The sequence below is a fragment of the Pelodiscus sinensis genome, chromosome Z, assembly GCF_052426305.1.
Source record: "Pelodiscus sinensis isolate ZL-2025 chromosome Z, ASM5242630v1, whole genome shotgun sequence".
Taxonomy (NCBI): domain Eukaryota; kingdom Metazoa; phylum Chordata; order Testudines; family Trionychidae; genus Pelodiscus; species Pelodiscus sinensis.
Genome location: NC_143085.1, coordinates 23,340,424 through 23,358,862, shown reverse-complemented (window position 1 = coordinate 23,358,862; position 18,439 = coordinate 23,340,424). Strand labels below are relative to the sequence as shown.

General features: G+C 46.0%; 1 protein-coding gene across 4 annotated transcripts in view; it reads left to right on the top strand.

Annotated features, from left to right (window-relative positions):
- Window positions 1–18,439, top strand: part of PIWIL1 (piwi like RNA-mediated gene silencing 1) — a 132,010-nt gene that overhangs the window by 95,703 nt on the left and 17,868 nt on the right. The window lies entirely within an intron of this gene.

Genomic DNA, 18,439 nt, shown 5'->3' with positions numbered 1-18,439 from the left:
AGTCAAATATTATAACAATGCTGATATTCTCACTTCTTTTCCAACATCATCTAAGACAGTATTACCATCACTGGTCCACTATCACCACCGACAAATGGGTGTTGGAAATTGTAGCTTCCGGTCTCACCATTTCCTTTCTCTCACTCCCCCCAATGATCCCACCCATCCCGTCTCTCTCAGGGACCCATCTCACGAGGATCGGTTGAAACAAGAGGTCCATCAGTTGCTCTCCATTGGAGCTATAGAGAGAGTTCCCAAGGAATTCCAGGGGAAAGGGTTCTACTCTTGATATTTCCTTACTCCAAAGAAGAACGGAGGATGGAGACCTATATTGGATCTATGAGGTCTAAACCGATACCTCCAGGAACAATGCTTCAAAATGATCACCCTAGCTACAATTATACCAGCTCTGAACAAGGGAGATTGGTTCGCAGTCCTCAACCTACAGGATGCTTATTTCCATTTTGCAATATATGTAGCGCACAGACGATGTCTTCGTTATTTAGTAAGGCATTTGATACAGTACCACATGGGCAAATATTGGTTAAATTGGAAAAGATAGGGATTAATATGAAAGTTGAGAGGTGGATAAACAACTGGTTAAAGGGGAGACTACAACAGGTCATATTGAAAGGTGAACTGTCAGATTGGAGGAAGGTTACTAGCAGAATTCCTCAGGGATCAGTTTTGGGGCCAATTTTATTTAATCTTTTTATCGCTGACCTTGGCACCAAAAGTGGAAGTGTCCTGATAAAATTTGCGGATGACACAAAGTTGGGAGGTATTGCCAATTCAGAAAAGGATCGGAATATTATACAGGAAGATCTGGATGACCTTGTAAATTGGAGTGATAGCAATAGGATGAAATGTAATAGTGAGAAGTGTAAGGTTATAATTTAGGGATTAATAACAAGAATTTTAGTTATAAGCTGGGGACACATCAGTTGGAAGTAACTGAGGAGGAGAAGGATCTTGGAGTCCTGGTTGATTATAGGATGACTATGAGCCGCCATTGTGACATGGCCATGAAAAAGGCTAATACGGATTAGGATGTATTAGGCGAAGTATTTCCAGTAGGGATAAGGAGGTGTTAGTGCCATTATAGAAGGCATTGGTGAGACCCCATTTGGAATACTGTGTGCAGTTCTGGTCTCCCATGTTTAAGAAGGATGAATTCAAACTGGAACAGGTACAAAGAAGGACCACTAGGATGATCCGAGGAATGGAAAACCTGTCTTATGAAAGGAGACTCAAGGAGGTTGGCTTGTTTACCTTAACCAAAAGAAGGCTGAGGGGGGACATGATTGCACTCTTTAAATATATTAGAGGGATAAATACCAGGGAGGGAGAGAAATTATTTAAGCTTAATACCAATGTGGACACAAGAACAAATGGATATAAGCTGGCTAGTAGGAAGTTTAGACTTGAGATTAGACGAAGGTTTCTAACCATTAGAGGAGTGAGGTTCTGGAACGGCCTTCCAAGGGAAGAAGTGGGGGCAAAAGATCTATCTGGCTTCAAGATTAAACTAGATGGTTTATGAAGGGGATGGTTTGATGAGATAACATGATCTTGGTAATTAATTGACCATTCATTATCAGTGGTAAATAGGTCAATGGAGGGATGATAGAAGTTACTCTAGAGAACTTTCTGCGTGTCTGGCTGGTGAGTCTTGCCCACATGCTCAGGGTTTATCTGATCGCTATATTTGGGGTCGGGAAGGACTTTTCCTCCAGGGTAGATTGGCAGAGGCACTGGAGGTTTTTCGCTTTCCTCTGTAGCATGGGGTACAGATCACAGCTGGAGGATTCTCTGCATCTTGGGATCTTCAGAGTATTTGAAGGCTTCAATATCTGAGATATAGGTGAGAGGATTATTCTAGGAGGGGATGGGTAAGATTCTGTGGCCTGCACTGAGCAGGGGGTTAGACTAGATGATCATAATGGTCCCTTCTGACCTTAAAGTCTATGAGTTATATAGTGGAAGACAAACACTTTCAGTACAAAGTGCTTCCATTTGGCCTGGCATGTTCTTCCAGGGTATTTTCCAAAACCCTGGCAGTTGTAGCAGCTCACCTATGCAAAGCAGAGGTGATGATTTTTCCCTATCTGGATAATTGCCTGCTCAGAAGTTGCACTCATGCAGAGGCGGCCCAGGCAGTGAAAATAACAATCCAGATATTCAAGTCTCTTGGCCTTGTTATAAACATACAAAAATCAGTTCTGAGCCAACTCAGAACTTGATTTTTATAGGGGCATAGCTAGATGCAACAGCAGCTTGCGCATACTTACCAACAGAGCGCTTCCACGCAATTCAAGACCTAATAAACACCATCACACATCCTGCAATGATGCCAGTATACACTTGTTTGCAGGTGATAGGCCATATGGCGGCTGCTACTCTCATGTCCAACATGCAAGGTTACATTTCAGATGCTTCCAGCACTGGATAGCTTCAGTTTACATTCCGGGGAAGCACAGTGTCCACAGATTGGTGACTCTATCCCCACATGTCAAGGCCTCCTTGCAATGGTGGACCAAACCAGAAAATCTGTTGCGGGGTGACCCCTTTCATCGGTCCCAACTGCAAAGCAAATAACCATCGATGCCTCCCTTCCAGGGTGGGGCGCCCACATGGACAACCTAACAGTTTAAGGCAAATGGTCTAAAGCAGAAATGTTGCTGCACATCAACATACTAGATCTGCGGGCAGTATTTCAAGCGTGCAAGCATTTCAAATTGCACATAAGGGGCACAACAACCAGAGTGCTCACAGACAATGTGGCACCAAGTATTCTGTCAACAGACAAGCCAGGGTTCGTTCTCGGTCTCTGCACAGAAGCAATTCACTTGCGGAATCGGTGTATCTGCAACAAGACGTTTCTTCTAGTGTCGTACTTACCTGGAATAAACAACATCGTTGCAGATTCACTAAGCAGCAGTTTCCCCATGATCACAAATGGGAGATCCAAACCGACATTCTATATCGGGTTAGGGCTTTCCATCAATAGACCTGTTTGCAACACAAGACAATGTGAAATGTCCAAGATATTGGTCCAGGGCAGGAATAGGTCACTATTCCTTGGGAGACGCCTTTCTCCTTCATTGGGGAACATCATTACTTTATGCCTTCCCGCCAGTGGTACTTGTACCCAAGATTATAGAGAAAATCACACTGGATGCGGCTCATGTGATCCTCATAGCCCCCGCGTGGGCTCGCTAATCATGCTATTCGATACTTCATCAGCTGTCAATCAAAACCCCATACCGTCTTCCCATTTTCCCAAACCTTCTAACCCAATGGAACGGCTCCCTTAGGCACCCGGAAATCTTACATTTGACAGGTTGGATGCTAAGTGGTTCATGACATTCAAGAACCTCTGCTCTGATCCAGTTAAGCATGTACTAATGTCTAGCAGGAAGAGCTCCACATGGGCCGCATACTCTGCGAAGTGGACTAGGTTTCAGGCCTGGTGTGTCAAAAATGATATCGATCCAAATTTTTCACCATTGCATAAAATACTCGACTATATGCTACACCTGCAACAAGGGGGTCTATCTATATTCTCTTTACGAGTACACCTGAGAGCGATCACGGCCTTTCATCACATGATAGATGGAGTTTCTGTGTTCTTGCACCCCATAACAAAACGGTTTCTGAGGGGGTCTTACGAATCTCAACCCCCCACGAAGGCCTCCACCACCTTCCTGGAATCTCGATATGGTGCTAGAGACGTTGACGCACCTGCCATTCGAACCAATGGCTACAGCTTCTCTGCACCTGCTTACAATTAAATCTTTCTTTTTACTTACTTTGACTTCGGCACGTAGAATGAGCTAGCTCGCAACCCTCATGTCATCACCACCTTATACCATATTTACAAAAGATGCGGTCACCTTAAGATCTCACCCAGCATAGCTTCCTAAAATATGCTCCGTTCATATCAACGAGCCTGTTGTGCTTCCCTGTTTCTGCCTCAAACAGCTCCCAGGTGTTGAGATGGGACTCCCCTCACTTCAAGAAATGTGCCTCCTGCATGGAGACTACACCTATCTCCAATGAGCACAGCTAGTGTGTCTGCTGTTTGGACAAGGGGCATATTCCCCCTAAAATATGCCCCTTGTGCTAAATTGAAGTCTTGGGCATGCAGAGACAGGAACTGGAGGGTGAAATTCCATTGCATCTACCTTTCATAGCATCAGTGATGATGCTCATGAGGCCACTCTGCCACTTTGCTAGCATTGGCAGCATCACAGACAGACTTGGCATTGACAGCTTTAGTGTCAAGGCTGAGACTAGTCATTCCTTGCCTGCAAAGTACAGTACAGCTTTGCCAGCTTACAGCAGCAATATTACATCTTGCCCACCATAGGCTTACATTCACCACAGAGACCTGCGAATCTTCCCCAGTGCTAGTACCCCTCTTGTTTGCAGCACCTTTCCCATCTACTTGCATGGCTACTTACAGATAGCTTTCCCCTATACCACTGAAGAGCACACAGGCTTTTTTCCTCACCACTCTCCTCCCTCAAGAGAACAGATTTGACAAATAACTAACGTACCAACTCTATTACAACTATCCAGTGCAGTGTTAGGGTCATCAGTGGGGTCACCCCTCCCACTATTCTCAGATCCCTGGCCATATTGGAATCCATGGGGACCCTATCAGTGGTCCCCAACGTGGTGCTAGCAGGCTCCATGGTGCCCGCTGGGGCATTTATGTGCACCCTCCTAGTGACCAGGGCTGGCCCAAGCCATTCTTGCGCCAGGCACATACGCGGTGCTGGCCCCGGGCATGCAGCGCAGGTGCAGCCCCAGGTGTGTGTGGCGCGTGCTCGGCCCTGCCTCCAGGGGCCTGGCAGCCCCAAAACGTTGGAGTCCACTGCTATATATCATACCACAGATGACAGACTCCCTTCAGAGAAGCAACACTGAATCTCAGCCATCACCTCCACAACTCAATGAGTCAGGGAAAAGGGATTTACATGGTGACTACCACTCAGAAGATATACTCTGACATGTTTTCAGGCTAATAAGGCTGCTCTGCCTCCGTAGCCACCCACTGTGGCTGATTAAAGAAGTCTTGCAAATGAGTATAAACAAATGGCAGTGGAACTCTGCAAAGATATAGAGGAAATGTCAAAAACACAACATGAATTGTCTGATATACTGCAGCCACCCTTCTCACTTAAGATAATTTTGCCAGTCAATGGAGTAATTCTAGACTTGGCAAAATCAGTGTGGCAGATTTTAGCCATTGTAACACTCACTTATAAGAGAGCAGATAGTATGTGCTATGTCATCCACTATGGGCTCAGAAAGTGGTGAGCCAGTGAACCCATATTCTAAACAATCTAGAACAACCTCTTTGGATAGATAAAAGAAGACTGGAAACCTTTCATTGCAAAGTATACGCTTTAGCCACATTCCAATTCAGGGTCGCAAATTACACCTCATTGCTTGCTAAATAGGACCACAAAAATTATGCTAAGTTTGCAGAGTTTATTTAAAGATTTCCAAGAGGACAAAAGACAGCGGTTTCAAGCCTTTGTCACAGAGGGGCAAAAGATTGCACATACCTTGTTCCAAGAGACTCTAGATACTGTGGATGTAGCAGCTCAACTCTCAGCCACTATAATAACCATGAGGTGGGCCTCTTCATGCAACCCCACGACATTCCCCAGAGAGATCCAGAGCATGATGGGAGATCTCCCTTTTGACACAGGGCAGCTCTTTGCAGCAACAACCAACGGGGTGCTTCACTCAATGCAGAACTCTTGAGCCACTCTGCCATCCCTGGGCATGCAGACACCTGCCATGACAAGACAGTAGTTTAGATACCAACCATATCAGAGAAGTGGATACCCATATAACTCTCAACACAAGAGGTCATATGACCAATGACGGTGACACAGACAGAGGCTATAGCATTGTAGATCACTATTGACCTCAGTGCCCTAATCTCCACCCTCTACTAAGAAGATTTGAAGGTTTGGTCAAGGGTCTGGAAGAGCTCTTCCTCTCTTTAGTGCACACTCAATACTCAGTTTTTCCAACAACCTTCACTCCTATCTGGAATGGATCATGATGCATCATCTATCAGGGATAGACTATACTGTGCTTGGCCTTGCTGTGAGGGCAGGGAACTGGAAACAATGACCTCTCAAGGTCTCTTCCAGTTCTAGTATTCTATGATTCCATGATTACCACCAACAAATGGACCCTGCAGGTCGTTAGACCTGGCAGTACCATACTCTTCCTTTCTGTGCTCCTTAACCATCCACCTTCCCTGTCCCTTTAAAGTTCTGCCCTTTGGACTCTCGACAGCCCTCAGTGTCTTTTCCAAGCTCTTTGTGGTAGTGACCACACACCTTAGGAAACAAGAAAACGTTCCCTACCTGGAACATTGTCTGCTCAAACTGCACACTCATGCGAAAGCCATCCATGATGCCAACCCAATGTTGAGATGTTGTCAATGCGTGGGCCTACAAATAAACACACAGAAATCAGCAATACAATCCACACAGCAGCTAGAGTCCGTATGTGTTCACCTTGCTGCTGCCACATCCTCCTCTCTGCCTAATCATTTCCATGCCATTACTAGCCTGGTCATCTCCTTATGGGAATGCCCCATAAACCATGGCACAACAATGCCTACAACTACTAGGTCATATGGTGGTGTGCACCTTTGTGGTCAAACATGCACGACTACACAGGTGAAGCCTGAAATGTTGGCTAGCTGTGGAGTACAAACATTCTTCGTTGAGTAGTGTCCCCGAGGGTGCTCCACTCTCCCCTCGCAAATCACGATTTTGACAATTATTCAAAATTAGTCCTTCTTCTAGAACATTTACTGGACTCTAAGCGTCACATTTTAAAAGCGGTAATACAGGAGAGCTACACAACAGCTCAAACAGCACTGCAGATTGCACTTGACACAGCCAACACAACAGCTAGAGCCACAGCTACTGCTGTATCATGCTTCGTGTGTCTTGGTTACATCAAACCGCTGCCCCAAAGGAGCTATTAAACAAGGTAGAAGACTTACCTTTTAATCGCTAGTCACTGCTCAATCCACCGGTCAGATATTCCATTCAGGCAAAGACTCCCGCACAATGTTGAGAACGCTGGGGATGTACATGCCTCTGTATAAGTGCAAGAGATATATGCCCTATAACAAACAAGAGGCATGCCCTATAACAAACAAGAGGCACTCTTTTGCGACATTCCGTGCCAGACCATATGAGCAGCAGAGGTCAAGACAGCGCCAACAGAAACAACGACAACTTAAGGTTCCCAGTCACCAGCAGGGGTGGCAGCAAGTTTGACGTGTCGGTCATGGGACTGCGCATCACGCCTTTGACGGAGGCTCTACACAATCTGCAAGCTTTATTCCATCATTGGTTGAGACCTTATCAACACCGTTGGTCTCTGATTTCCTCCGACTGTTGGGTCAACGACATAATCACTTCAAGATATGCCATTCCTTTCAACTCAATCCCTCTCCCAACCCCACCATCCCCATCCCTTTTCAGGGACCTCTCTCATGAGACTCTTCTACAGCAAGTTTCTCATCTACTTACCATGGGGCAGTGGAGAGAGTACCTATTCAGTTCCGAGGGAAAGGATTTTACTCTCGGTACTTCCTCACCCAGGAGAAGTCAGGTGGTTGGAGACCTATCCTGGACCTATGTCGGCTCAACCGTCACCTGCGGAAACAGAAATTTAAGATGGTTATGTTAGCCTCTATCATCCTGGCTCTTGACAAAGGGGATTGGTTCGCGTTCCTTGACCTGCAGGATGCCTATTTTCATATAACGATTCATCCGGCCCACAGGCGATTCCTTCATTTTGTAGTGGGCGCAGAACATTACCAATATCGGGTGTTACCCTTCGGTCTTTCAGCAGCGACACGAATGTTTTCCAAGACCCTGGCAGTGATGGCTGCTTACCTTCTATGTCTCGATATCATGATTTTCCCATATCTTGACGTCTGTCTTTTAAATGCCCCTACCCTCAACGAGGCTATATGGGCAGTTGCCACTACCACGACGGTGTTCAAGGCTTTGGGGCTCATAATCAACTTCGAGAAGTTGTCCTTGATGCTGAGTCGTCATGACCTGGAATTCATTGGCGTGAGGCTTGATGCACTGAATGCAAGGGTATGCTTACCCACAAGGAGATTCAAATTGATCTGGGATTTGGTTCAGACTGTCTACTGCTCCCAAATCCTGCATACTTACCTGCCTACAGCTGCTCTGGCATATGGCCGCTACCACATATGTGGTGTCACATGCAAGACTTCACCTGTGCAGCCTCCAGCACTGGCTATTCACTGTTTACACACTAGGTGTACACGGCACGAAAAGAACAGTCTATTCCCAAGCATGTGAGGACTTTGGTAGCATGGTGGGACAGCCCCAAAAATTTGCTAGCAGGGGTCTCCTTTCACGGACAGAAGCCCTCAATGCAGATCACAACGGACACTTCCTTGATCGGTTGGGGTGCCCATCTGCAAGAGCATCGGGTTCAGGGGCTCTGGACGCCCCAGGAATCCCTACAACACATAAAATTCCTCAAGTTGTGAGCTGTATTCAACGCCTGAAAGCACTTTCTCCACATGATCCGAAGTCCTACGATTCACATTCTCACTGACAATATATGCACGGTTTACTATATCAACAGGCAAAGTGGTGCACGCTCACACCCCCTTTGCGCAGAGGTTATACGTCTGTGGAACTGGACAATTTGGCATGGTATAACCCTTACCACATCATACCTTCACGGCAAGGACAATGTCATACCCTCAGCAGACACTTCCTTCCCCAACATGAATGGGAGTTACACAATGAAGTTGTTCGTGATCTTTTCCATCTCTGGGGGTTCCCGAGTATAGACCTTTTTGCCACTTGTCACAACAGAAAGTGCCATCGTTATTGCTCGTGACCGGGTGTCAGCACGGTTTCCTTGGGGGATGCCTTCTTACTAGACTGGAGTCGTCACCATCTGCTGTGCGCTTTTCCTCCTCTTCCTTTCATTCTGAAGGCACTGGAGAAGATAACATTGGAGGGTGCAACAGTAATTTTCATAGCACCCTTTTGGCCCCGACAGACTTGGCTGATGCTATTGTCGAGAATGTTGGTGGCTCAGCCATGATGACTACTGAGGCTGTCCAATTTACTGTCTCAACAACATGGTACGATGGTGCATCCAGACATTGATTGCATGCACCTGATGGCGTGGCTCCTAACTGGCTCCAATTGCCAGAAATGACCTGCTCTCAGGCAGTGAGACGTGTTAATAAACAGCAGGCGCCACACCATTCGCAAGACCTCTCTATAAATGGTATCGGTTCCAATCTTGATGTGCGGCAAGGAATTTTGACCCTCTGTCCAGCAGGTGCTTGATTACATTCTGCACCTAAAGATGGCGGGGTTGGCAATTGTTTCGCTTAAAGTTCATCTGGCAGCAATCTTGGCCTTCTGTCTTTCCATCGACGATCATTCGCTGTTCGCCCATCCACTCACCAAAAGGTTTTTAAAGGGGCTCGGGAATTTGTATCTGGCTTACAAGATTCCATGAGAGCCACGGGACCTGGCCTTAGTATTGGACACTCTGACTCACCCCCTCTTTGAGCCACTGGCGATGTGCAACTTATGCATGCTCACGATGAACGGTGATGTTCCTGCTTGCAATCACTTCAGCATGTCTAGTCAGTGAACTGGCAGCTCTGTCCGTCGACCCACTGTACACACTATTCTCTGAGCTGGGGTAGTGCTCCGTGTCCACCCCCCCTTCTTGCCGAAGGTGAATTTTCCTTTTCATATAAATGAGCCCATAAGCCTGTGAACATTCTATCCAATACCACATTCTTCACCAGAAGACTCACGACTGCATACGTTCGATGTCAGGTGAGCGCTAGCCTTCAACCTGGGCAGAACACATGCTTTCAGGAAGTCTTGGCATCTTTTTCTAGCCATGGCTGAGCGTTCGAAAGGCTAACAGCTCTCTGCACAACGTATTTCCAACTTAATCGTCTCTTGCATCACACGTTGTTATACCCTACAGCATGAACCTTTACCAAGACGCCCTCACACCCACTCCACCAGAGGCATGGCTGCATCCACTGCTTACCTTAGAGGTGTACCCTTGCAGGACATATGCCATGCACCAACTTGGTCATCTGCTCTTACCTTCACCAGACATTATGCCCTCGCGAAAATATCGAAGAATGATTCAAGCAGTTCTGGACATAGCGCAGAGCCATAAGTCCAAAGCACAGCGATAGCATTGGACCACTGCTGTGTACTCACCTTGAGTGGAGCACCCTCGGGGACACTACTCGACGAAGAGAGAGTTACTCACCTTGTGCAGTAATGTCTGTTCTTCAAGAAGTGTGTCCCTGTGGGTAGTCCACGTCCCACCCTCCTCCCTGCTTCGGAGCTTCTGTTTTTTTCTTTCAGACGCTTCTGGTTGGGAGGAAACTGATAAGCCGGCCCACGCTCAGCTGTAACGGCACGAACGGCACGAGACAGCACGAGCACATGCGCGTTCTGGAAGGGCTGTTGCTGATGAAGATTTTCCAGTTTGCAGCACCGGGACTAGCCCAGCACCTCAAGTGGAACACACACGGGGACACATATGTTGAAGAATAGACGTTACTGCACAAGGTAACTCTCTCATACAAACATGCTTTGACATGCTTTGCTCTGAGTCTCCTTTGTTTAAAATCCGCCTGCACACAATACCACCACCAATCCCTCCCATAAGGACTGGGGAGTTCACATTTGACATTATACAGCACAGAGTCTCTGGCCTACAATTGAACAGAATTTGCACATAAACTTACTGGAATTCTGGGCAGTTTGATGTACTTGTTTCCATTTCTTTCCACACGTTGTCAGCACTACTGTTTGGAAGCTCACAGACAATATTTTCTATAAACACACAGGTTGGGGTTTGCTTTTCTGTGCCAAGGCTATCAAGCAGTGGAATTGGTGTATCCAGTACATTATTCACCTGTCAACCGCCTGCCTTATCTATGTCCCTGAACATAACAGCAGACAAACACAGCAGATGGTTCCCCACAGACTATGAGTGAAAACTGAACAACGGAATCTTGAATACCATAGTCAACCAGTGGTGTTACCTAATCATTGGCCTCTTTTCCATGGCCAGGAATATAAAATACAAAACCTTTTGATCCAGACCACGTGTTGGCAAACTTGATGGACGATGCTTTCCTCCTCAACTGGCACTCATACCCAAACTCTGCATTTCCAGTGCCACCCAAGGTGGAAGACAAAATCCACTCAACAAGGCAACAGTGATTTTACTAGCCCAAGCATGGTGCAGATAAAGCTGGTACAGGGCGTTCCTGCTATAAGTTGCCCTAGTATACATTTGTTCCTCACTAAAGTTACTGATGCTTTAGGAACTGATGTGTTATAAATCCTTCCATTCCCTGCTCTTAAGTTGCTCAGAAAAAATTGTGCAAATGAAAGTTTGCCATGGGAAAAAAATTCCCCACTTTAAGTTGTTTCACTGTAAGTCCAAGTTTTTTGGAACATATTATAGCAAGGACAACCTGTACCTTTATCATCTTTGGCTTTCCATCTGTCCCCCAGTCACATCATTCCTGTTGACTACCTGCTCACACAATGACAGAGCCAAATCCAGCACCCAAACGTACGGATGCTTCAGCTCAAGGCATGACTTATAGAGTTTGGCTCTCAGACACTAAATTAGCATGTTCATCACAAGTTCTGAATATCTTACTGCACAGTAGGACATAATCTACTTGTATGATCTGCACACAAAATAGAACAGGTTTAACACCTGTTGAACTGCAAAACAAACTGATTCCCGAATAGCACTGCTTCACTCATCTTGGACTATCTCCTAGAGTTAAAATACGCAGGCCTGTCCCTCAGCTCCATGAGGGTACATCTAGCAACTATCCTTACATTCTATGTCAAAATACACAATAATACAGTGTTTACTCACCCTACCACCAAATGCTTCTTAAAGGGCATCACCATCCTATATCCATCCTATATCCAAATGCCTCACCCCCTATGTCTCCCTAGAACTTGAATCTAGTCCTCAGAGCTCTCTCTCAGAAATCATTTGAGCCACTAGCCACCTGCTCATTACTGTACCTATTCACAAAAGTCTCCTTTGTGGTGATCACGTCAGCCAGACATGCTGGACAGCTAGAAGCACTTGTGGCAGACCCTGCCATACATTATATTTTTCAAAGATAAAGTTATCCTGAGAACCCTCCCTAAGGTTTGCACTTTTCACATTAAACAATCCTTGTATCTCCAGTATTCTTCCCCAGATCCCATAATAGTGCATTAGAAATCATCTTGCACATCCTTAACGTCAGAAAAGTGTTGTCATTCTGTTTGGAAAACTAAGCCATTCCGGACCTCACCAAAACTTTTTGACTCAGTAGTTGAACATTTCAAGTACAATTCGATATCCAGCTAAAGACACTCCAGTTGGATGGTGGGATGCATCAGGCTCTGCTACCAATGCCAAGGAATGCACACACCATAGAGGATATGTGTATATTCTACCACAGAGGATATGTGCACATGCTACAGGTACAGTCACATCAGTAGCCTTTCAGAATGTTTCCTAGATTGAAATCTGCATTGCAGTGATATGGACATCCCAATATACTTTTACACAACATTATGCTATTACCCAGGAATCTCAAGCAGTCACATCCCTGACAACAGCATGTTCAACAGCCATTCTGCCAGCTCCAAAGTCTCTCCCATCCTATGGGGCACTGCTACTAAGTCGCCTAGAGTGGATCATCCACAGGGACATTTCTTGAGGAAGAAGTGAAGGTTACTCAGCTGTGTAGCAACAGTTCAAGATGAATGTCTCCATAGGTGCTCTACTACTACTCCTTCCCCCCTCTACTTTGGAGTTATGTGACTCTGTGGTAGAAAAGGACCTGAGAGCTCTGGGTCTCACATGCAGCATGTTAAACAAAAAGTTGAGCGAAGTCGTGAGAGTGACTCTGCATATGTGCCCCCCAGATGGACCCTGCTGCAGAAGTATCTTTGCAAATGCACAGGAATGCTCCCAGACACTCATCTCAAAGACCTTTCAGTAATTGCTCACATGAGTAACCTTCATTTCCCACTTATATAGAAGAAACAGTTTAAGCCCCAGCCCAATTTTATGCTGGTACATCCAGACAAGATAGTGAAAGGCATAGGGGCAGGAATGGCAAGAGGAGACAATCTGACTCATCCTCTAGCTAGGGGCAGGATTCCACTAAGGTGTAACACAGGATTCAAAACTCAATTTTTGAAGGTGTACCCAAGGATGGGAGTACCAATTGCTTACTCAGATCCTTATTCTTTTGTGAATGGATTGTCCCTGTTTTACTGTGCATAGACCCAGATTATGTCCAATTGTTGGGTTCTGAGCACATTCAAATCGGTGTGCTCTATTCAGTTCTGTATCCTCTCATCCCTCTTCCCTGTCACTCTTCAATGACCCTTCTCACAAGCAATTCCTACTATAGGAGGTGCAGTCACTCCACACGCTAGGGGTGTTAGAGATGGTTCTTAAGAAGTTTTGAGGCAGGGTTTTATATTCTCAATACTTACCCCAAGGCCAACCTGGGATTTGTCTGATGCTAGATGTACAAGATCTCAATTCCTTCATAAAAAGCTGATATTCATAAAGAAGTCATTTTAGTTTCCATTATCCTTTTCCTGGATCTGAGGGACCGATACATCACCCTTGACATGAAAGATGTGTACTTTCATATCTTCCATCATTCTGTCCCACAGAAGTTTTTCTACTTTGTGAGGGGGCCAAGTACTACCAGTTCAGGGTACTGCTATTCGGCCTCTCATCAGCCGTCTGTGTGTGTTTGCATAATACGTGGCAGTGATGGCAACCTACCTGCCCAAACAGCAGCACATGTGTTTCCATATGGATAACACCTGAACAAGGCCAATTGCAAGAGCAGGCCAAGGAGCATGTGACCCCAACATACACTGCATTCCTGAGACTGGGTCTCATTCTCAACATACCCAAATCCACCTTGATGCCTACACAAATAATAGAATTCATAGGCACATTCATAGATTCCAAGGTGGCAAGAGACTCTTTGCCTGAGGCCCAATTCCAGGCCCTGAAAAACATTGAGACCCTCAGCCAGTTCCCTGTTACTGTAGCAAAAAATTGCATAAAACTTTGAGGATACATAATGGCATGAACATACATAGTCTACCATGTCAGCTTGCACCTCAGACCTCTCCAGACATGGCTAACACAGTTGAACAAACCTGTCCATGACACTCTGGACACTGTCATTGCCCTTCCTCTAACCCCCTCCACTCACTAAAATGGTGGTTCCTGCCTCATGGTCAGTGGGGCAGTCCCCTTTAACAGGCCACAGCCCTTGATGGTGCCCATCACAGATGTGTCAGAGTGGTGAGCAAACCGTGGCGAGATCAGGACTCATGCCTATGGTAAGTGTCAGAGTTAACCCTACACTTCAAAGTGTGGGAGCTCAAGGCAGTGCGGCTGGTATGCCAAGCCTTCAGGGGCCATATACAGGGAGCTTACTTGGTAATATTCATAGATTCCATAGAATCACAAGACATCAGTGATTTTCTATAAAATAAACGAGTTGGTGCTCCTTTCCCGTGTGTACAGAAGCCTGAGAACTCTGGTAGTTTTGTAGCTTAATACATCTGTAGGCCTTATACCTTTGCAAGGTACAGAAAGAGTTAGTAGACTGCCTCAGCCATTTGTTCCTTAGCTATGAATGGTCTCTCAAATCAAACATTGTCCAGTCAATTTTCCAGAGGAGGGGATTTTCACACTTGGACCTCTGTGCAACATGGAACAATTCCAATTGTCAGAGATTTTAATCCTTCATGAACCACAGTTCTGGTGCTGTAGCATGTTTTTTACTTCTCATGGTCAAATCACCTGCTGTATGTCTTCCTGTTCATCCAATAAGGTCCTTATCAAGGTCTGCCATGATACTTGCCTGCCACTTCCTGAAGGGATTAGACAGGCTTTACCTGCAGGTGTTGCAGTCAGTTGTGTAGATGTGGCTCTAAAGACGAACAAATATAAGTATAATATTATGAGCTTTCATGGCAAAAACACACGTCATCAGACAAGCAGAGTGGAGGAAAAAAGGAGGGACCCTCACAATTTATAACATTTTTTAACAGAAAAAGAAGGTAAAGGAAGAAAAATGTCAATTACTACCAGCACTACAATTGACAGGTTCTTTTTTTGAGGAAGTGGGTGGTGCCCACAAACGTGTATGATACTATATTTATATTTTTGTTAGTCTTGTAATATTCAAAAATTACTTGTACAAATTACAAGCATTATGCTATAACTGAGCTTCAGTGTAGACGCTACCTACCATGAAGTGAGAGACTCTCCTGTCAGTAGTGTAATTTACCTCCCTAGGAAGTCATTGCTAGGTTGACAGAAGAATTTTCTAACTAAACTTGAGTTTAGGCCTAGGGTAATAACAGTCGACTAACTATATGAATTCCTGTCAGTTGACTATTCTGTAGTCTCTTGAGGTGGAAGCAGCACTCAGTGCTGTCCAGCCCCACTACCAGGGAGCCCCCTACCATCCCACGCTTAGGCCTCTGTAACAGAAGCAGCATGCCAGGGTACCAGTCAGGAGCTGATCCACCAGGAAAGCCAGTTTAAAAACCAGCTTTCTGTGTAAACTAGCTACCTGCCACCCCATGCTGCAGCAGTGAGGAGTGGCAGCAGCCCCAGTCCACCAGGGGGTCTGAGCTCCTCAAGGAGAGAGGCCAGAGGCTGCTGGAGGGGAGAAGGAGTGGGAAAGGGTGCTACAAATCAGTCGCTGTCAGCCAAGGTCTGGGCTGGCTATGGACAGAGGCAGTCCGGCAGCAGCTCCTGTCCACTGGGACTCCAAAGCAGACAGAGGTTGCGGCAGCAAAACCCCTGTCTTTGGTGGCTCAGACTGGCTATAGGTGGGCTGTTTCATGGCAGCAGCCCCTGTCCATGGTGAGGTCCCAGTGAACAGGGGCTGCTGTTGGACTGCCTCTGTTTGTGGCCAACCCGGGCCACTGTGGACAGGGGTTACTGCCAGAGCAGCCGCTGCCTGTGGTGGGCCCAGGCTTGTGGCAGACAGAGGGTGCTCCAAGGCAGCCTTCCCTCATGCTGCCTCTGACAGAGCAGCAGCATGGGTGGGGGGCACGTGGCACCACAGAGACCGTGCTGGAGGTAAATAGCTTTTAAACCATGGTACTCCCACATCTTGAATATTACATACAGATGTGGTTGCCTCATCTCAAAAAAGATACATTGGCATTGGAAAAGGCTCAGAGAGGGGAAACAAAAATTATTAGGGGTTTGGAATGGGTCCCATATGAAGAGAGATTAAAAAGACTGGGATTTTTCATTTTAGAAAAGAGGAGACTAAGGGTGGATATGATACAGGTCTATAAAATCATGTTTTGTATGGAAATAGTGAATAAGGAAAAATTGTTTACTTGTTCTCATAACTAGGGGCCACCAAATAAAATTAAAAGGTAGTAGGGTTTAAAACAAACAAAAGGAAGTTTTTCTTCATGCAGCGCACAATCAACTGGTGGGGGAAAACACCTCACTCCCCCGCTGTGCCTCTGCTTTTTAAATGTATTATAAGCCACCATGTTGCTTTTAATACATTTAAAAAGCAGAGGCATAGAGCCCAGTCCCCCTGCTATGTCTCTGGTACTCCTACCCTCTGAAGATGGTGCTGGGGAGAGTTGGCTTTTAAGCTGGCTCCCCCCCAGCTCCTGTTTCCCCTCACCTTGTTGCCTTTCTCAACTGTTTGAGTTACTCCTGGGGTCAGTCTGTGCCAAAATAATAATAATAATAATAATAATTAAAAGTGGGCACTTTTCTTTTTGTCAAAGAAGGACTACGTAGTCATGTTTAATTTATGGTAATTTATTTCACAATTCCTGTCTGTAACAATATAGATATAGTCAAAAATATCCCTAGGAGTAGAGAGTTAAATGGCTATGACAACCTAGTTCCTGTTTCTTTCCCCTCCCTCCCCTTTTTCTTTCCCTTCCAAAGAGGTACAAGGCTTTTGATACGGTCTCCCACAATATTCTTGCCAGCAAGTTAAGGGAATGCGGATTGGATAAATGGACGGTAAGATGGATAGAAAGATGGCTAGAAGACCGGGCCCAGTGGGTAGTGATCAATGGCTCGATGTCAGGATGGTGGTCGGTTTCTAGTGGAATACCCCAAGGTTCGGTTCTAGGACCGGTTTTGTTCAATATCTTTATTAATGACCTGGATGAGGGGATAGATTGCACCCTCAGCAAGTTTGCAGATGACACTAAGCTAGGGGGAGAGGTAGATACGCTTAAGGGCAGAGATAGGGTCCAGAGTGACTTAGACAAATTGGAGGATTGGGCCACTAGAAATCTCATGAGATTCAACAAAGACAAGTGTAGAGTCCTGCACTTGGGACAGAAGAATCCCAAGCATAGTTACAGGCTGGGGACCAACCAGTTAAGTAGTAGTTCTGCAGAAAAGGACCTGGGGGTTACAGTGGATGAGAAGCTAGATATGAGTCAACAGTGTGCCCTTGTAGCCAAGAAGGCTAATGGCATATTAGGATGCATTAAGAGGAGCATTGCCAGCAGATCCAGAGATGTCATTATTCCCCTTTATTCGGCTTTGGTGAGGCCACATCTGGAGTACTGTGTCCAGTTCTGGGCCCCCCACTACAAAAAGGATGCGGACGCATTGGAGAGGGTCCAGCGGAGGGCAACCAAAATGATTAGGGGTCTGGAGCATATGACCTACGAGGAGAGGCTGAGGGACTTGGGTCTGTTTAGTCTGCAGAAGCGAAGAGTAAGGGGGGACTTGATAGCAGCCTTCAACTTCCTGAAGGGAGGTTCCAAAGAGGATGGAGAGAGGCTGTTCTCAGTAGTGACAGATGGCAGAACAAGGAGCAATGGTCTCAAGTTGTGGTGGGAGAGGTCCAGATTGGATATTAGGAAAAACTATTTTACTAGGAGGGTAGTGAAGCATTGGAATGGGTTACCTAGGGAAGTAGTGGAGTCTCCATCCCTAGAGGTGTTTAAGTCTCGGCTTGACAAAACCCTGGCCGGGTTGATTTAGAGGGGATTGGTCCTGCCTAGAGCGGAGGGCTGGACTTGACGACCTTCTGAGGTCTCTTCCAGTTCTATGATTCTATGATAAGGGGATGGTTGGATGAAATAACATGATCTTGGTAACTAATTGACCATTCATTATAGGGAACTTTCTGGGTGTCTGGCTGGTGAGTCTTACCCACATGCTCAGGGTTTAGCTGATCGCCATATTTGGGGTCAGGAAGGAATTTTCCTCCAGGGTAGATTGGCAGAGGCCCTGGAGGTTTTTCGCCTTC